At 33.7% G+C, this 21544-nt stretch overlaps 1 protein-coding gene across 2 annotated transcripts in view; it reads right to left on the bottom strand.

The window, feature by feature from the left end:
• Positions 1 to 21544, bottom strand: part of LOC118200495 (apoptosis regulator BAX-like) — a 33797-nt gene that overhangs the window by 7900 nt on the left and 4353 nt on the right. Inside the window, exon 1 of one of the 2 annotated variants that reach the window (XR_004760097.2) lies at positions 932 to 4849. The exons of the other annotated variant lie outside the window; for it this stretch is intronic. The gene's annotated coding sequence lies outside the window, so the exon portion shown is untranslated. Of the gene's footprint in view, positions 1 to 931; positions 4850 to 21544 lie in introns of those variants that run through there. 2 annotated transcript variants of the gene reach the window in all.

The following is a 21544-nucleotide window of genomic DNA, read 5'->3' as shown; positions in this document are numbered from 1 at the left end:
CAAAACGTTAAAAAAAGGCCCCTTTATGCGTAATGTAAAATCTGAAAGCTATAATTTTTTTAAAAAATTTTGACTTGCTAATTTGAGCTCTGTTGCGGTTTGAATGTTCTTATGTGGTGGTTCTTTTTTTTTAATTGAGTATTTTTCCTCCTGTGGGATTTTGCTTTTTTTCTGCATATATTACGAAACGAAGTATATAACATTAGTAAATTTATTTAAAGATGAGGGGGGATCCAAAAGGGTTTCCCCTCTGAGATAAATTCAATATACATATATAAAACCCCTCAAAAAGATTTTAAATTTTTCTTGAAAAGGGTAAGTGAAAAAAATTTTCTTGTATGGTTCGTTTTAAAGTTGCTTATTTTTAATATTTTGTATTTCGTTTTGGCTCGATTCTAGAAGATTGAAAAAGCTGAAGTTGTGCAATTCTCTGATGTTTTTAAGTGAAAATAGATTGATAGGTACATGGGCAAAGCCAATGCAGTGCGCAATGACAACTTTGTGCAATTCTCTGATGTTTTTCTAAGTGAAAATAGATAGATGTGTACGTGGGTAAAGCCAATGCAGTGCGCAATGCTGAGTTTGTGCAATTCTCTGATTTTTTTAAGTGAAAATAGATCGATGTGTACATGGGCAAAGCCGAGTTTGTGAAATTCTGGGATGTTTTTTGAAGTGAAAATAGATTGATGTGCACATGGGCAAAGCTGATGCTAAAGCAAAGTTTAAGGTTTAAAGAAATTAAACATTTAGCAGTAGTAGCAATAAAAGCTCCCTGAGATATGTTGTGCAGACATTGAAGACAATAAAAGATTTTGAACTTAACCAATTTATTAACAATATAATAAAGAATAAAAACACAGAAAATAAATGTCAACAATATTAGAGTCTTAGGAAAAATATAATATAACCATCATTCATCAAATATTTTTACCTGGTCTCCAAAACACTGGCATTCTATACAAACAAAAAGTCCTAAGCAGTAATTATGCGGCCTAAAATTGAATCTGGCTACACATTTAATAAGTCCATAATCAATGGTCAAGAAAAACGCCTGAAAATTTAAATGAAGTTCTTGAAAGCACATAAAAGAGGCCTAACCCCCGTTTGCACAAGGAGTCGCCGCTCACGTATTTTTAATTCCGCCTTCATTGAAGAACATGGATGCCACCCACAGCAGTCACTCACATGGTAGCCTCTGGAACCAAAGAACTTTAATCTGGAACAATCATCCCGCAAACCGAAACCAAGGCACTTTAATCACCGGACTGCATGCATCCTTCTGAAGGGGCTGGAAACCGCTCACTCAAGTGCCGGGAAAGCAGGAACTAGAAGGGTTGAGCTTGGATCTTGGATCATATCTTTACTGCTGGCTTTAGCTACTAGGAGCTCTTACCAGTATATTATCATTTTACCATAGGCCATAAAGTTAAAAATTTAAGAGGTGTATTTAAAATACACCGCGCCCGAAGGCGAGATCAATAAATGAGAGAACTCATAAAATAAGTTTTGCTAAGTTGCATATCATGGCATAGCATGGGTGATTATATACGTTAATGGTGGCGAGAAGCGAAATGAAATTCTAAGCTTCTGCGTGAGTCAAGAAGAGCAGGAGCACGTGATCAGCGTCCGGCATTTAGATAGGTCGAGGAGTCAGAGTTCGAAAAATGAAGTTTTTGTAGTTTTTGGCAATAAATAAAGTTCGAACATAGTAAAAGCAACATCTATTTGTGAATTTAAGAGTCTTATGTCTTTTGAAACACTTGAAAATCTTCTAAACTTGCGATATAATCATTAAATGAATAGGAAACTGTAAAAGGTGAAAATGAGGTCATGTAGCTCACTAGGGCTAATGAGTGAGAGTAAGCACTTGGTGTTACCACGAACTTTGATTTTAAAACACACGATACGAAATATTAAAAATAAAAAGTAAACATCTTGGTTAAATAAGTAGTAAAACGAAGAATTCATCGATGAAAAATAAAGTCCTAATTTTGCAAAGTTCATCTTTCTTGAATAGTAACTGCAAAGGAATAGTAATTTTTTTTTTATATATATACATTATATACACTACCACCACTTAGAATTGTGGTGGATCGTTCGAGGTCTTTTCACTACGTTCTCAATAGTAGGGTCATAGTCTGTAAGCGATTTAATAGCTTCATAGGGAGAATTTCTCATATCTTCAAAGAAGTTGTGTGCAGAAATTAGAATTTGGTTGTGAATTGGATTGATATCCAGGTCTTTGTGAATTTGAGAATTTCGCACGAACCAGGGTGCGTTCACTATGCTACGTAAGATTTTGTTTTGGAGTACATTTAATTTTTGTCTGTCTATTTTTCGGGCAGTAGCCCAGGCTGGAACTGCATAGAGGATTATTGGTCGAATAAGTGAGATGTAGATATTTTTCTTGGTACGGAGGCTTAACTTAGAGTTTCTTCCAATTAATGAGTAGAGAGCAATGAAAGCAGCGTTAGCCTTATTTGTAACATATTGAATATGATCTTTGAAATTTAGGGTTTTGTCAATATAGACACCTAAATATTTATAGGAGTTGGCAACAGGAATATCTTGGTTATTGAGTCGGATATTTATATTCAATGGGATATTTTTTCTGTATCTGCGAAAGAGAACTACGCAGCATTTATCAGTATTTAGTTTGATTTTCCAGTCTTGACAAAATTTGTTAATAATGTTGACTTTGGTGATGGGTTTCATTTACTAGCATAACATCAATGTTATGTCTAGTAAGAAAATTTGAAATTTCCACTTGTTGGTATCTGATGCCGTTTGCATTATAATAACAAATCTTTAAGAAGCTATTTGTAGCTGAGATAAAATTTATTTGACTATGAGTTTGATTAAAATTCATAGTTTAGATTTGAGAAATATTCGAAGGCCGCCATACCGACCTCTAGTTTGTCTAATATTGTTTTTGCTGTTTTAAATTTCTGAAAGAATTCTTTAACTTCAGTGAATTGGATTTTTATCCAGTCAAAAAAGTTAAGTGGGTTTGAGTTTGTGTCTTCTGTTTTACTAGTGTTTTCATTTTCCTTGGAAGTATTCCATGCATTTTTTGGTTTGTTCTCAGGGAGTGAAGGAAAATCCTTTTTGTTAAATTTAAATTGTTCTTTTTTCTTTTCTTCTTTGAAAGCTTTAGATTCTTCGATTTGCTTCTGAACATTATAAGGATGTTTACTGCAACCTTTGAAGGAAGAAACGTGATTTTGCCCACAGAGGGCACAGACAGGGAGTTTGTTGTCATTTTTTGTTTGTTTACAAGTGAATGTTTCATGAGGCTCTGCACATTTTAAACAGCGAGGTTTATAGTGACATTTGTCCTGTGTGTGCCCGTATTTTTGGCACTTATGCACTGCATGGGTCCAGGGTGAGCTTTTAAAGGCTCGATAAAGACATCCAGACCTCTGAGTTTCTTTAGATCATATATTCTTTTACCTTCTTTATTTCTAGTACATTCTGCTATAAAAACAGGAAGATGAACTTTCTTTCCTTCAATAGTGTGAATTACTTGTCGAATTTTTTAAATTGGGATACCTTCTTGGGCAATTTCATTTTTGATTAGTTCCATATTAGCTGTTTTTGGAAGTTTTTTAATTATTGCCTTGATAGGCTTTTCACTGTTGAGTTTATAAGTATGAAAAGGAATAAGTAGTTTAGTTAGGTATTCAGTAACTGTGCGGTAGTGGTCTGAGTCATAAACTCTTATGGTCAGTGTACCTCCCCTTAGGTTTCCACGATATTTTTTTATATTTAATTGCTCTTCAAAATCTTCTTTCATCTTATCCCAATCCCCCATGAAGTCTGCTAAGACTATAGGGGGAATGTGTCCTGCTTTTTCGTTGGGTGTAATAAATTCACCTTCCTCTGCTTCCATATTGTCTTCAGGGTTTAGTTCCTCGAATTTATTTTTTTGAGCTGGTTCTTCAATTTCGGAATTTGATAGAGTTCTTTTATGAGTTTTTCTAGGGGTTATGTATCCTTCTTTATCTATTGTGGTTTTCTTTTTGATTCTAGATTTTTGACTAGCAGTAATTTCAGATTGATTTGTTTCCTCTGTTGGATTATTTAGGGTTTCTTTTTGTTTCATTTCATTAATGTATAATTCTAAGATTTGTATATCCTTTTCCATAGCATTGACGTGGGCTAAGTGAACTTCAGTCGCATTTTTTGGATTAAATGAATTTTGATAAGCATGAAACTCAGAAAGCATAAGTTGCTTAAGTTTTTCTAAGTTATCGCAGGTAACTTCCAGATTTCTGTGATCACACACAGATTTGATACGGTTTTCAATCGCCTCCTTGTCCATGATATGCATGAATCCTAACTTTTAACCTAATGGCGAAAAGAATAAAGAAAACATACTTATCGTGAACATCAGGAAGAGACGACAGCAACTCAGGATCAGCTTCAGTAGTGAGAGCAATGTCGTTTTCCCTTACTTCACAAAATCGCAACAAAAGCAACGCCGTAGACAGAAAGAACAATTTCTTTAATCAACAGCAACACCTCATGCCAGCACTACCAAATCGAAAGTGCATGCACCGGAGGAAGGGTTGAGCCAGAGCGACGCGAGATACTTATAGCAGAAGTAGGAATGACGTCATCTCACGGCAACCAATCAGCTATCGGCACGAATCGGCTTTTCAGATGACGTAACATCATCTTTCGTTTTTGCATCTCAATTAGGTTGAAACAGTCCGTTCTCAATGCAAACAGTGGCAGCAAGAAAAAGAAGTAGAAGTAACTACTATATTACATTAAAATAAGGACTAAACTAAATAAACATTTCAAGGAGGAGAGATGATGCAGTAAAAGGTTTAAAAATAAGCTATATTTTCCAACAAAAGCCAATGTGGTGCGCAATGCCGAGTTTGTGCAATTCTGGGATGTTTTTTTAACTGAAAATAGATCGGTGTCCACATGGGCAAAGTCCATGTGGTGCGCAATGCAGAGTTTGTGCAACTCTGGGATTTTTTTAACTGAAAATAGATCGATGTGCACATGGGCAAAGCCAATGTGGTGCTCAATGCCGAGTTTGTGCAACTCTGAGATGTTTTTTTAAGTGAAAATAGATCGATGTGCACATGGGCAAAGCGAATGTGGTGCACAATGCCGAGGTTGTGCGTGATGCCACATTTGTGAAATTCTGGGATGTTTTTTGAAGTGAAAATAGATAGATTTGCACATGGGCAAAGGCAATGTGGTGCACAATGCTGAGTTTGTGCAACTCTGGGATTTTTTTTTAAGTGAAAATAGATCGATGGGCACATGAGCAAAGCCAATGCAGTGTGCGCAGTGCCGAGTTTGTGCAATTCTCTGATTTTTTTTTAGTGAAAATAGATGGATGTGTACATCGACACCAAGTTTTTGCAATTCTTGGAAGTTTTTCGAGCGAATACAGATCGTTGTGCACATGAACAAAGCTAGGCTGTATGTTATACCGAGCTGTAATGTAACATATTTTATATGCAATGTTTAATGTGTCGTTTGTGTAATTTAAATTTGCATTGCTGTTTTAATTGCAAGTTATACTTTAGACATCTTTTTTATTGTATTTTTAATTGTTTGGTTTGATATGTTGATAATGCTTTCAAAAAATATCGATAATCCGACAATCTACTCAACAGTAGCAAAATTTGACCCTATAAATTTTAATATGTAGTATTTGCTATCGAAATTGCACTTAATAATATGTGTGTGTGAAGCATTGGTTAGTGTTCCAAATTTGACTTATATATGACTTATAACATATTTTCAAATTAACAAAACTCTTAATTTAAATACACACAAAAACAAATTTCATAAGAAAATTGTTCCACAAAATCTTATCAGATTATGCTTAGTCAGCGGTTTTGTCATGGGATCAGCCAGATTATCTTTACTTGGGACATATTTTAAATCAAAAATTTCCCTGTTCAATAGATCACGAATGAAAAATAGTTTCACATCTATATGTTTTGTCCTCGAGTTTTCAATGGGTGATTTTGTAAAACATATAGCAACCATATTATCAGCAAACAATATTGGCCTCGAAACATAGTTACTTGCAATCTTAAACTGAATGCATTCATCCAAAATGTTTTTAAACCAAACTAATTCTTTTGCTGATTCAGTCATGGAGATAAATTCAGCCTCCATAGTAGATAAACTCACTCCCCTTTCTTTAAATGTACGCCAAGATACAGGTGATTCTCCCAACAAAGCTATTTGTCCACCAATATCCATATCAAACCATATCATCCCTGCTTGAAGCAAAATCCGAATCTGAATATATATTGAGCTTCAGTTCCTTGCATATCAGTTTGAGTTTGTGCTGTCTGGTATTGGAAATGTACCCTAACAGTTTAAATAATCCTTCCCAGTGAAACTTACCAGGATTGCTTTGGAGCTGAGAAAATATATTAACAGCATAAGCTATATCTGGACGAGTATGATTTCAAAGAAACGAGAGACATCCTAAAACATTTCTATAAGGATAATTCATCATTTCAGTCGTTTCTTCTTGTGTACTGGGACTTTGAGACTTTGAGTATTTCACACCTTTAACTATTGGAAGGGAAGTAATTTGTATTTTAAAAGACTTAAATCGATCAACTATGTCTTCTATATATAATTGCTGATGAATTAAAACACTATTGTTCTCATATTCAAACTCCACACCCAGAAGCTTTCTTGTTTTACCTAAAATTTTCAAATCAAAATGTGAACTCAGGACTTTTAATATCCTTTTGGCCTGAACTTCACTTTTCCCAAACACAACTATATCATCAACATAAACTAACAGAATGACAAAATCTTTAAAACGATAGACACAATTACACCACTCAAACTTGATAAACCATAGGTTACATAGTGTTCTATACAACTCGTAGTACCATAATCGGCCACTCTGATGCAAACCATACAAGGCTCTATTTAAGCGACACACAAAAGTTTCTTTATCTCGCTCCACAAAACTCTGAGGTTGGGACATGTAAATTTCCTCTGATAAAGGAGCGTAGAGATAGGCACTTTTCACGTCACATTGTATATTTGCCCATCCAAAGGTGTGCAACTAAAAGGGAGAAAAAGAGCCTTATTACTGAAAAGTTGACTACAGGAGAGTAGGTTTCATCATAGGTATCGTATTTAATTTGCCGATAACCCTGAGCCACTAAACGAGCTTTAAAACGAACAATGTTTCCAAATTCGTCACGTTTAATGTTGAAAATCCACCTGCAACCTAGTGGAGTCTTGTCTTCAGGAAGTGGAACAAGATGCCATACCTTATGCTTTCACATTTTGGCCATTTCCTCTATCCATTTAAGCTTTTCTGCAGATTTCATTGCCTGGTTATAAGTGTTTGGAATTGAAACATCTAGTCAGCTATCTCGGGTATACGACGTTGAAGGAGTACCATTTGGGTCGATTTCACCACTATAAGTATTGCTTCCCTTGAAATCAAACAAGGTAGGATCATACTGAATATTATGTTCAGTGCAATACCTTTCTACATCATTTGGTGATCGTAGTCTTTGATTAGACCCCCTCTCAAAATAATACACATCCGTATGAGTGCCGTCTGGCCTTGGAACAGGTTTACGAAGCCAAGTTACTTGTCTCAATATAGATTGAGTGTCAGTGCCAATTGTAGAAGAAGGTACATTGATATCGGTTCTTTCCTCTATTTCAGGAAAATAGCCAACTGGTGTGTCAGTAGATTGGAACTCTACCCTTTCTTCAGATTCCAAATCAGGAAGGGTGCCCAGTGCAGCTCCACTGCCACTTTTCTGCATTCCAATCGACTCTTTAAAAGTAGCATTTAGGGTTTCTACTACCTTTTGCTCATTTTCCAACCAAATCTTGTACCCTTTTGTTCGTACACTATACCCAATCAATCAGCCCTTCATTGCCTTTGGGTCAAGTTTAGAATTTCTTTTAGCCTTTGGAATTCCCACATAGGCAATCATTCCAAATGCCTTAAGATGACGTACTGATGGTTTCCGCTTAGTGTATAATTCGAATGGGGTTCTATCTTGGCCCTTATGACATATTCTATTAAATGAATATGCAAAATACATTACTGCATCTGACCAAAATTCGGAACTCATTCCACTATCGTGTAAGATTGCATGTACATTATTGAGAGCTGTCTGATTAAATCTCTCACAAACTCCATTCTGTTCTGGAGTATATACATCTGTAAATTCATGCTTTACACCATTTTTATTACAATATGACCTGAATTGATCATTATCATATTCTTGCCCATTGTCAGTCCTAACGTATTTCAATCTAAGGTTCAAAGATCTTTCCGCATGTGCTATATGCCTTTCAAATACTTCAAACACCTGACTTTTCTCCACAATGGGGTACACTACCATGTAACGAGAATATTCGTCAATAAAGGAAACGAAATAACGTTCACCATTTCTACCTGGAATGTTAATAGGTCCCCATACATCAGAGAAAACCCTTTCAAGCGGTCTCTTTACTTGAATACCTTCTAAGGGTCTATAGGAGATTCATCTTTGCTTATTGATTTGGCAATGTTCACAAAATAAATTAGGTGAGTGCTTAAACACAGGAAGACCTCGAACTGAATGTCTCTTACTAGTCCTGACAATAGTATCATAATTTATATGACCAAACCGACCATGCCATAATTCACTATTATTATGCTGAACTGTGGATGCCTCAAATTTCACAGATTTGCCCCCCTTTTTGATTTTCGGGAATACATGATAGTTACTTCCTATCAACTTAGCTTTGTACAAAGTTGAATTCTCATCATCAGTAACTTTAATCTGCTCCTTTTTACCATAAAATCTTGCTCCATTGATATCCACCCTAGGTCCAGATATTAAATTTCGTCTCAGTTCAGGTGAATATAACACATCTTTAAGCAAAATAACCATATCCCCAAATTTCATTTTAACAGTACCCTTCCCATGAATTGGAAAAGTTACCCCATCAATAGCTACTAGCATATTCTCATTTTTCACAGGAGAAAAGGTATCAAATAATTCACGATTTTTACAAAAATGATGAGATGCAGCCGTATCAAAAATCCAACTATCATCATTTTCTTCCAAATTGTTAACATTGGCTTGAGCTATAAAATGGAAGTGTGCATGGGAATTATTTTTACTTTTACTCAACTTGGGTTTATTCTTACACTTAGAAGATGTTTTATTACTATTAGATACAGCTGAGGAAACAGAAGAAGCAGGTGAGGGTGATCTGGAAAAGTTACCTCTCATTCTACAGTATTTTTGAATATGACCTGGACGGCCACATTTATAACACTTGAGCCCTTTAATCTGCTTAAATTTGGGTTCACAGTGAGTACTTTGAACTTCTATAGTCTTATTGAAGTTTTCCCTATCTATCTCTCTTAAATTAAGACGCGTTTCCTCTGCTAGTATTTCAAGTTCAACCTTTTTAAAAATGAACTTTTCATCTGGCCACCTCAAAATATTCTGAACTACTTGATCAAATTTATCTGGAAGGAACCTAAGAAACTGGAAACATATATATACGTCTCTTACAGCCTGATTAATATCAGCTAACTGTTCAGTTACGCGTTTTAATCTAGAAGAAAAGAAACTAATACTTTCATTTGGCTTAATTTTGCAATTTAAGAACTCTGAAAACAGGGACATATGTCTTGACCGATAATCTGGCTGGAAATATTTGGCAAGTGTGTTCCATGCCACTACCGGGTCATCAATTTCACATATCAAATTTCTATATTCAGTACTTACATTCATGTAAATTAACGATAATGCCAATCGACTTCTATTTTGATAGTCGGCAATAATTTCTTTTGCAATACCCTTAACATCATCTAAATCAGGACATTTTTCAATACCTTTGACCAAAAGCCATGCATTTTTTTCATTCAAGACAAACTTCATATCTTTGGACCATGTAAAATAATTACATGCATCAAGTTTAGCAATATTATGCATGACACTAACAGTAGCCATATTTAAATTTTAACAAAAACCGCCCCCCAATCTCTTAAGTCCTAGATTAACTTTAAACTTCAAAAGTCTGCACTAAAAATAATTCAGGAGCTGGTGGCCCATAACCAAAATGATGCTAAAACAAAGTTTAAGGTTTAAAGAAATTAAACATTTAGCAGTAGTAGCAATAAAAGCTCCCTGAGATATGTTGTGCAGACATTGAAGACAATAAAAGATTTTGAACTTAACCAATTTATTAACAATATAATAAAGAATAAAAACACAGAAAATAAATGTCAACAATATTAGAGTCTTAGGAAAAATATAATATAACCATCGTTTATCAAATATTTTTACCTGGTCTCCAAAACACTGGCATTCTATACAAACAAAAAGTCCTAAACAGTAATTATGCGGCCTAAAATTGAATCTGGCTACACATTTAATAAGTCCATAATCAATGGTCAAGAAAAACGCCTGAAAATTTAAATGAAGTTCTTGAAAGCACATAAAACAGGCCTAACCCCCGTTTGCACAAGGAGTCGCCGCTCACGTATTTTTAATTCCGCCTTCATTGAAGATCATGGATGCCACCCACAGCAGTCACTCATACGGTAGCCTCTGGAACCAAAGAACTGTAATCTGGAACAATCATCCCGCAAACCGGAACCAAGGCACTTTAATCACCGGACTGCATGCATCCTTCTGAAGGGGCTGGAAACCGCTCACTCAAGTGCCGGGAAAGCAGGAACTAGAAGCGACGTGAGATACTTATAGCAGAAGTAGGAATGACGTCATCTCACGGCAACCAATCAGCTATCGGCACGAATCGGCTTTTCAGATGACGTAATATCATGTTTCGTTTTTGCATCTCAATTAGGTTGAAACAGTCCGTTCTCAATGCAAACAGTGGCAGCAAGAAAAAGAAGTAGAAATAACTACTATATTACATTAAAATAAGGACTAAACTAAATAAACATTTCAAGGAGGAGAGATGATGCAGTAAAAGGTTTAAAAATAAGCTATATTTTCCAACAAAAGCCAATGTGGTGCGCAATGCCGAGTTTGTGCAATTCTGGGATGTTTTTTGAACTGAAAATAGATCGGTGTGTGCACATGGGCAAAGTCCATGTGGTGCGCAATGCAGAGTTTGTGCAACTGTGGGATTTTTTTAAGTGAAAATAGATCGATGTGCACATGGGCAAAGCCAATGTGGTGTGCAATGCCGAGTTTGTGCAATTCTGGGATGTATTTTGAACTGAAAATAGATCGATGTGCACATGGGTAAAGCCAATGTGGTGCTCAATGCCGAGTTTGTGAAACTCTCGGATGTTTTTTTAAGTGAAAATAGATCGATGTGCACATGGGCAAAGCCAATGTGGTGCGCAATGCCAAGTTTGTGCAATTATGGGATTTTTTTAAGTGAAAATAGATTGATGTGTACATGGGCAAAGCGAACGTGGTGCACAATGCCGAGGTTTTTTGAAGTGAAAATAGATTTGCACATGGGCAAAGGCAATGTGGTGCGCAATGCTGAGTTTGTGCAACTCTGGGATTTTTTTTAAGTGAAAATAGATCGATGGGCACATGGGCAAAGCCAATGCAGTGTGCGCAGTGCTGAGTTTGTGCAATTCTCTGATTTTTTTTAGTGAAAATAGATGGATGTGTACATCGACACCAAGTTTTTGCAATTCTTGGAAGTTTTTCGAGCGAATACAGATCGTTGTGCACATGAACAAAGCTAGGCTGTATGTTATATCGAGCTGTAATGTAACGTATTTTATATGCAATGTTTAATGTGTTGTTTGTGTAATCTAAATTTGCATTGCTGTTTTAATTGCAAGTTATACTTTAGACATCTTTTTTATTGTATTTTTAATTGTTTGGTTTGATATGTTGATAATGCTTTCAAAAAATATCGATAATCCGACGATCTACTCAATAGTAGCAAAATTTGACCCTATAAATTTTAATACGTAGTATTTGCTATCGCAATTGCACTTGATAATATGTGTGTGTGAAGCATTGCTTAGTGTTCCAAATTTGTAGTCTTTATTTTCTTTCATTGTTTAAATTTCTGCACATGGAAATTAAGTACTTTTAAGGACCATTAATGAAAAAAATTAAGGATCTATGAGCAAATGGGAACTGAATAAATTCAATTAAAAATATTATTCTATGCCTGAATTTCACTTTTGTGATACCATCCTAAAATAAAATAGATCTCTAAGTAGTTTGCGTTATTACTAAACATGAATTAATTAACATAATTATTAATAAGTTTGAGAATAAAATAAACTTTATGCAATTTATCAAGTAGCATTAAATACTTTACACTTACAACAGATGGACATATTTGAAAGAAGATAAGTAACATTTACGTTTTACTCACAGTTAGCTTTATGGTGATTTTTTTAAATGTCTCATTTTGTCATGTACTTGGTCAGTCTAGACGTTGAGTAAGTAGCTGGTAGATTTTATGTCAAATGGCATAGGTTAAAATGATAAGTAAGGTCATAATCAGCATGATTCAGAACAAAAGACTGAATGTTGTTACTGCTGCTGCTTGTCTAGAGAGAGACCTGCTCATTAGAACAAACCTGAAAGGCCTGATGCAGGCAGGTGTCCTGATGTAGGTTCGCAAGTGTTGAAAGTTAAGGGCTCTGTTTGATGCAGTTAGTGTCGTAGCTTCGTGTAGAGTTTCAGGGGTTATAAGCCAGTTAATATACTTTAAGGTTCCAATAAGCCATTAAAGAACCAGAGGTGATAAGACATTTTGTATTAAGTCTCACTAGATGCAAAGAATAAGTTTTACTTGAATTTTTACGTTTTTGTGTTTTATCTTGTGACCACAGTGAGTATTAATGAAAGGCAATAACTCTCTTTAATACGTAGAGATAATTTTTAAGGGTAAACAGTTAATTATAAATAATTAAATTAGGTAATTAGATAACCTTAGTCATTATGGATTTACATAGCTACAATTAAATTTTATTTTTTAACAATATTTGTTAAAAAAGCCCTATTAAAATCAAAATCTAATCAAATTTCACAGTTTAAAATACATGTAATTTATAACATTGATTCTTAAACGATATTAGGATTTAATTACACATTAAAAGCTACAAAACATTTATGTTTTGTAACAACACTCAACAAAATATTTATCCGTCATTTTAATTTGAAGCCTTCCCAAACACTTTGGCTAGTTTATATAGATTTCCTTCTCTTTAAGCATCTTTTCTAACAGTTAAAGATTTGTCTCAAAATGCTAACCAATGCTCTCGCTAGTTTCTGCATCAACCTAACTGCTTTATCTCCTTCAACCTAACTGCTTTATCTCCTAACTTGTCAACCTCTCTACAATGTACATATGAGGGTTTACTTGATCTGGTAAAAGTTAAATAGTCGAAAACACAACTAATGTGAAGCAAACTATCGCTATGTCTGAAAATAACAAATATCAGACAAAGGTTTAAATAAGCGTCTTATATAAAAAGAACTTAAAATACAAAGGCATGTTCTTATGCTAACAAATTTTATTTACAGCTCACGGTGACGTAACTAAAAAAGAACAGTCAAATTCAAACTAAAAGTGTGAACTAGTGGTCAAAGATTATACAATTTAATTTTAATTTAATCTGGCTCAGTAACTCTGTCATACGAGGAAATAGAAATGGGAAATTATAGTAAAGGCTGAAATCATAAACAATTGGGTAATTTACATAATAATAACTGCACATTTTCTTTGAAGAATAATTTTCTTTGTCTTTATTATTTTCTTTCTTCAACACGTTTCCTTTTCATTTTAGAATTTTTGGATTTAATTAAAAATTTCCGTTATTCTAAAAAACATGAAATGCATTTAGAATGCATAGAAAATGGCTGATTTTATTTCTTTAGTAATAAACATTCAGAAGAAATATATATGGTAAAGGCTGGTTATAGAGCCACTGTTTCAGAATTTTTAGAATTTAGTGACACACCGAACAACAAAATCTGGAAATGGCAAAACTTTTAGAATTCAGAGCAGGCACTGGAAGCAGAACTTAGGCTCCACAGAGATTGCATCAGGTGGGAAAATGCCTAGTGCCAGCTCTGTGTATGATGCATTAAAACATATTAGATGAATCTTTTAAATTGTAAGTTTTCAATTTCTTTATTAATAAAAAAAATCCCTTTATATAATGCCTGCCCATATGACAAGATTAGAAATTTTTTTGATACTTTCTATGCTTGTGTCTAGTGAAAAGTAGAGAAAATAAAGGGAAGATAAACATGTTAAGAAAATGATTCTAGTATCAGAAGTAAAACATTAAAATATTATGTTTTCATTGTTCTTCCAGACGTTCTCCACAAAGTAAGAAATTGATCACAAACTTTCAGTAAAATACATCCATTACGTGTTGATACCATGGAGACATTTTTAATTTTGTTACATATTTCTCGAATCTTCTAAAATCTTGGGTCTATAAATCTTGCCTTCAAATCCTTCTAAACTTTCCAAGCTGCAATGGCTAAAATAATATAGAAAAGTTATCCCTACCAATTCAATAACAGCAAAAAGCCAGAAATATTTTGGGGGGGGGGGGAAACGGAAAAAGTGTAAAATTTATTTTATAGAGAAAACTGATACATATTCTGAGAATTTTGAATATTCAGAGACAATTACATGGGAAAAACTTTTACTATGAAAAAATTATAAAGAAGATATTTTTAACTAATTACATAGCTAATTTTGCTTTTGCTAAAAGCCATTTCGTAAATTGTGCTTTATAGTATTATACCTTCTTTATTTTTCAGAGTCAAAATATTGTATAATAAGTTGCCAAAATGAAATTTTATAATATGACAGCAAAAATTAAATTTTTTTTTATTTTAATGTTATTTTTTAAATATAATTTCAATACATTACCATTATTTTAATGAAATTTATCAATGTTAGGATGTTTTTAAAAAAAATCGTCCAAAAATTCGCAGATCTCGGAAAAGAATTCATATCTCCAAAAGCGAAAAGTTGTTTAAGAACTCTTTATTAGAAAAAATGAATTTCGAAATGCTTATATCTCACTTCTTGCTTAGAAACTCGAGTATCCCATCAATTATATTAGAAATAGAAACAAAACCCATAAACCCATTCAAAAGATAACCATATATGCCAGTAAATCGCTGAAAATATTCCTCCAAAATCCTAATTCACACTCAAAATGGCAATAGTAAAAAGAGACAGAAATTTCAGATGATTAAAATTAAGGACCTTCTGTTGATTTTGGCCAAAATTAAGGACTTTTAAGGACCAAAAATCGATTCCAAAAAATCTAAGGACTTTTAAGGACTCTTAAGGACCGTATGAACCCTGTAATACAAATATTAATTATCCTAATAAAAAAAACTTTCCGTTGAAGAAAAAAAAAATCATGCAAAACTTTCCAATATCTTACAAACAGTGAAATAAGCAAAAAATAACATTAAAGAAACTCAAAAAACAAAAAATTCCGCACAGAATTTTACTCTACAGAACAACTTTATAAAAAACATCAATAAAAGTGTATTATATATATAAAAAAATGGCAATGAAATATGCCAATCTCTTAAAAACAGTGACATATGATGAAAAATTGTTGCCAAACCCATATTTCTAAAAGAATGAAACTACTAAAAATGATGTGATCTCATCAAAAATCTATCAACAACAATAAGAAAGGAAAATTGTTGCCAAAATCACATTTGTAAAGATGTGTACTTGGAAGCTTCATTTAAAATTTTTTTTAAAAATACAATATGTTATAATTTTTCTAAAATTCTTTTTGTATAAGCAGTCGCAAGGATGAAAGTTTAACGTGTCCAAAAATCAAAGAAAAATAAACTGTACATTTTTAAACAAACTTTTTTAGAAAAAAATCCCATTGAAAAGGTGTTAAGCTCACTTTGTTAAATAAATTCGTATTTAATCGATTTATTGAAACACGAAATTTATCTTAAGTTCGTAAAATAGCTAAGTGCCTACGTTTCATGACAATGTGAAAATGGAGTGTGTAGAGTAAAATCTCGCTTTCCTATAGCCCAAATGTCTCAAAATGACGCAATTTCGTCACATACCATAAAATAAAAAAAATTCAAAAAAAATCGTTTCGAGGTGCACTGGCTCTTGTCCAGATGCACCTATGTACCAAATTTCGTAGCCGTGGGTCTATTAGCTTACGTGCAGCGCTAACGAAAGACACACACAGACAGACTTTTTGTTTTATTATATGTAGAGATGTATAGAATTCTAGTAAGACTATAGAGTATGATGTGATTTAAGAAACAGTGGTATGAAAGCTGTGTATGATGTTCATCTGCAATAAAAATATTTATTATTTTTTTATTAATGTAAAGTTTAAAATTTTTAGAATATAATGAAGATTGTCTACTTATTAATACCTAAGGGATTGTGTCGTTACATAGCAAAAAGGTAATTTGTAAAAATGATAAAATGTTCAATAATATGAATTTAAATTTGTTGGCAACTACTCCGGTAAAAGAAAGAAAAAAGCGGGAAATAGTTTTTGATTCGAGCGTATTGGCAACAGAGAGAAACCAGATGAAACCCATAGAACTAGCACCTTTTTTTTTAGAACTCGGAACTCTATTTTTGGTAGTTTTTGAATTGGCTGTAATCGGATATTGTTCTTTAAATGATTATCCTTTTAAACTAAAAATGTAAATAATATGTCAACATAGTCCCCCCCCCCAAAAAAAAATCAATTTATTTTACGTTGAAAATTTATCATTCACAAAAGAAGAAGTTAGTATTTTTCTAGTAGCTATCTGGAATATAATCCAGCATCAAAAAAATCATCAAAGGGGTAAGTCTTGAAATTTATTATGCCCTTATATTAATACATTTAATGTAAATTGGAGTATATACTATTTTATTTAAAAGACAAGCAATAATTTGCAACATTCTGATATAATTGCTGCAATAAATTTAATAATAAAAATCTTTTTTTTATTTGTATAAATTCTAAAATCTTTGAAAATACTGAAGCTGTATGAAATACAAATATGAGAGATTGCGATGTTGTTTACCGTTTTAATAACTGGTACAAGTCACTTACTGCATTATTATAACTTAAAATATAAAGAATTTATTATACTTATTTCTAAAATATAAAGAATTTATTATACTTATTTCTATATCTATAGAGAATGCATTGTGACGTCACAATTTTAGTCCCACCCATTTATGGACGTCACTTAGAGCAACTTTGTTTATGCAACATATTCTGAGATTTTACTGGCGATTTTAAAAAATTGCCACTACTGAAAATCGAAAAGCAGTGGGCTAAAGCACATTTTCACCCTGCATGTTTCCAGATTTTAGATGGATTACACACAATTTATTATCCAACAATAATTCTTACATCTTTAAGTGATTTTCATTTTAACTATTAACTTTTCTCAAAATGACCAGAATCAGTAGTGATTCAGAAAAATGTGTACTTCTTACTGCTTTGTAATGCATGATGAAAATACATTATTTTTAGACTAATCAATTCTTATAATAAGCGTTAAGAATAAGTAATTTTGAACCAAAATTTATTGCTTACGTCAAAATGTTTTTATTAGTAAGAAAAGAAGTTCCAAAGAGATAATTAAACATTTTATTTATTAAATTCTGGCCATAATCTATATGCATAACAACACTGCAACTGTATACTCTGTTCAACAGGTTGTATTATGAAAGATATGAGCTTACTGTAAAAAAAGATAGTCCACTCTGTTCTGATCTGCACGGATTATCTGAATTTTTTTACACTAGTGGATTTTGCAAGTTGTGCATGTTCTCACTAGCAACAACTTTTCACTGTCTCAAACTTTCTGTTCATGTTAATGTATAAAAACAGTCAAAAGTCGTTAATTCGGACACCCATAATCTGGACCTCAAAGCTAAAAACTTTCTGCGCATGCGCCACGTTGACACATGCGCATAGGCGTTTAGGCGTGCGCGTAAGACCTTTTACCACTGCGCATATGCGTTTGCACAAACGCAGAATACGTTTTCGCGTGCGCGTTTCATGTATAACGGACGGTATAATCTAAAATTATCTAATTATCTATTTCAGTTAATGTTGATGATTGCGTTGTATCTTAATCTTCGAATTGGATACAGTTTATTATTTTTTGCAGACTGTAAGAGCAATTTTATAAAAGTAAACTTGAACTTTCAATTATGTCAAACAGAATTTCCGTTTCTGGAGCTCCCAAAGAATCGTACAAAACGAAAGTATGTTTCGATGTCCATCAAACAAAAGTGGAATTGCTACAAAAAATGGATAAAGACATGAAGAATGTGACAGAGAGGTTAGTGAAAACGAAAAAATTTCGATTGACAAGTTAGTCGGTATTCTCGGCACAACAATTAACAGGACTTGAACAGCGGAACTTTGTAAGTGAACAAGAAATTGTATCTGTTTATAGAATTAAAGAGAAAGTATTATCACATAAAACGAAGCAACTTAAAACAACTTACATTGAAAGAAATGTTTAATAAAGTAAACAAATAAATATTAAGCTTTTTTTTGTGAATTTTGATACCCTTTAGATTATAATTGTTCTTTATTTCATAAATTAAGGTTTCATATTTTTAATTTTATAATTTCTGCATGCCATCTTACGAGATTTAAACTGATGATCTATAATCCGGAATCGCCGAAGTCCCGATGAGTCCGGATTAACGACTTTTGACTGTACTACCTGTATTTATTAAAAACTAAAACAGTGCAGGAACAAGCCAAATAGCTAGATGGGATCATTAACTCTTTCGCATCGAAGTCGCCCCAAACGCCCAAACATTCAGACATGGGCTGGACGCCCGAAACGCCTGAATAATTTCCTATTCAGTGCTTTCCCCCATCACGTTACTGCATTACTCATTGCTTTCAGGTGTTGTTAAATCACATGTCAATCATTATTTTGAAGCTACTAAAAGTAGCTTCCTTGTTTCCTTTGTTTACTGTCAGTGTTTAGCTTTTGATCTCCGAAGTTGCAATCCCGTCCCAAGGGGGAACTTCACACAGTGTCAAAGCGTCGAAGAAAGAAGTTCTCGCTTTCCTTAAGTAAGGCTATTGTTAGCGCTGTAGTATTCAACTTCTCATGGGGGAAGGAAAAGCATTCCAGGAGAAATTCTTAGATACGGGCGTTTTCGATGTTTGGGGAATTGAGACTTTGCCCTCTCTCGATGCGAAAGAGTTAAGAAATGCTAGTTCAAATACTTCAAGGACACCACTATATAACATTTCCCAAATTACAATGCAATGTGATTAAAAATCTAGTACTCTAAATATAGAGAGAATACTTTCATTTTCAAAAAATTGCCACTAATGAAAATTGTCAAGCAGTGGGCTAAAGCACATTTTCACCCTGCATGTTTCCAGATTTTAGATGGATTACACACAATTTATTATCCAACAATAATTCTTACATCTTTAAGTGATTTTCATTTTAACTATTAACTTTTCTCAAAATGACCAGAATCAGTAGTGATTCAGAAAAATGTGTACTTCTTACTTTTTGTAATGCATGATGAAAATACATTATTTTTAGACTAATCAATTCTTATAATAAGCGCAGGGGCGTAGCTAGAGGGGGGAAAGGGGGAGCATCTGTCCCCGGGTGCAGAATCCAAGGGGCCTCAAATTGACGTTACATTTTAGAATTAAATGTTTTTCATCCTTGGCAAGCAATAGGGGGCGCGAAATCTTCAGTTGCTCCTGGGCGCTGAAAACCTTAACTACGACTCTGAATAAGCGTTAAGAATAAGTAATTTTGAACCAAAATTTATTGCTTATGTCAAAATGTTTTTATGAGGAAGAAAAGAAAATAAGTTCCAAAGAGATAATTAAACATTTTATTTATTAAATTCTGGCCATAATCTATATGCATAACAACACTGCAACTGTATACTCTGTTCAACAGGTTGTATTATGAAAGATATGAGCTTACTGTAAAAAAAGATAGTCCACTCTGTTCTGATCTGCACGGATTATCTGAATTTTTTTACACTAGTGGATTTTGCAAGTTGTGCATGTTCTCACTAGCAACAACTTTTCACTGTCTCAAACTTTCTGTTCATGTTAATGTATAAAAACAGTCAAAAGTCGTTAATTCGGACACCCATAATCCGGACCTCAAAGCTAAAAACTTTCTGCGCATGCGCCACGTTGACACATGCGCATAGGCGTTTAGGCGTGCGCGTAAGACCTTTTACCACTGCGCATATGCGTTTGCACAAACGCAGAATACGTTTTCGCGTGCGCGTTTCATGTATAACGGACGGTATAATCTAAAATTATCTAATTATCTATTTCAGTTAATGTTGATGATTGCGTTGTATCTTAATCTTCGAATTGGATACAGTTTATTATTTTTTGCAGACTGTAAGAGCAATTTTATAAAAGTAAACTTGAACTTTCAATTATGTCAAACAGAATTTCCGTTTCTGGAGCTCCCAAAGAATCGTACAAAACGAAAGTATGTTTCGATGTCCATCAAACAAAAGTGGAATTGCTACAAAAAATGGATAAAGACATGAAGAATGTGACAGAGAGGTTAGTGAAAACGAAAAAATTTCGATTGACAAGTTAGTCGGTATTCTCGGCACAACAATTAACAGGACTTGAACAGCGGAACTTTGTAAGTGAACAAGAAATTGTATCTGTTTATAGAATTAAAGAGAAAGTATTATCACATAAAACGAAGCAACTTAAAACAACTTACATTGAAAGAAATGTTTAATAAAGTAAACAAATAAATATTAAGCTTTTTTTTGTGAATTTTGATACCCTTTAGATTATAATTGTTCTTTATTTCATAAATTAAGGTTTCATATTTTTAATTTTATAATTTCTGCATGCCATCTTACGAGATTTAAACTGATGATCTATAATCCGGAATCGCCGAAGTCCCGATGAGTCCGGATTAACGACTTTTGACTGTACTACCTGTATTTATTAAAAACTAAAACAGTGCAGGAACAAGCCAAATAGCTAGATGGGATCATTAACTCTTTCGCATCGAAGTCGCCCCAAACGCCCAAACATTCAGACATGGGCTGGACGCCCGAAACGCCTGAATAATTTCCTATCCAGTGCTTTCCCCCATCACGTTACTGCATTACTCATTGCTTTCAGGTGTTGTTAAATCACATGTCAATCATTATTTTGAAGCTACTAAAAGTAGCTTCCTTGTTTCCTTTGTTTACTGTCAGTGTTTAGCTTTTGATCTCCGAAGTTGCAATCCCGTCCCAAGGGGGAACTTCACACAGTGTCAAAGCGTCGAAGAAAGAAGTTCTCGCTTTCCTTAAGTAAGGCTATTGTTAGCGCTGTAGTATTCAACTTCTCATGGGGGAAGGAAAAGCATTCCAGGAGAAATTCTTAGATACGGGCGTTTTCGATGTTTGGGGAATTGAGACTTTGCCCTCTCTCGATGCGAAAGAGTTAAGAAATGCTAGTTCAAATACTTCAAGGACACCACTATATAACATTTCCCAAATTACAATGCAATGTGATTAAAAATCTAGTACTCTAAATATA

Source organism: Stegodyphus dumicola, chromosome 6 (assembly GCF_044657685.1).
Source record: "Stegodyphus dumicola isolate Sdum_Otavi_A_Nest chromosome 6, ASM4465768v1".
NCBI classification, from domain to species: domain Eukaryota; kingdom Metazoa; phylum Arthropoda; class Arachnida; order Araneae; family Eresidae; genus Stegodyphus; species Stegodyphus dumicola.
The sequence above is the reverse complement of the archived record's forward strand: the minus strand, read 5'-3'. Positions and strand labels throughout refer to the sequence as shown.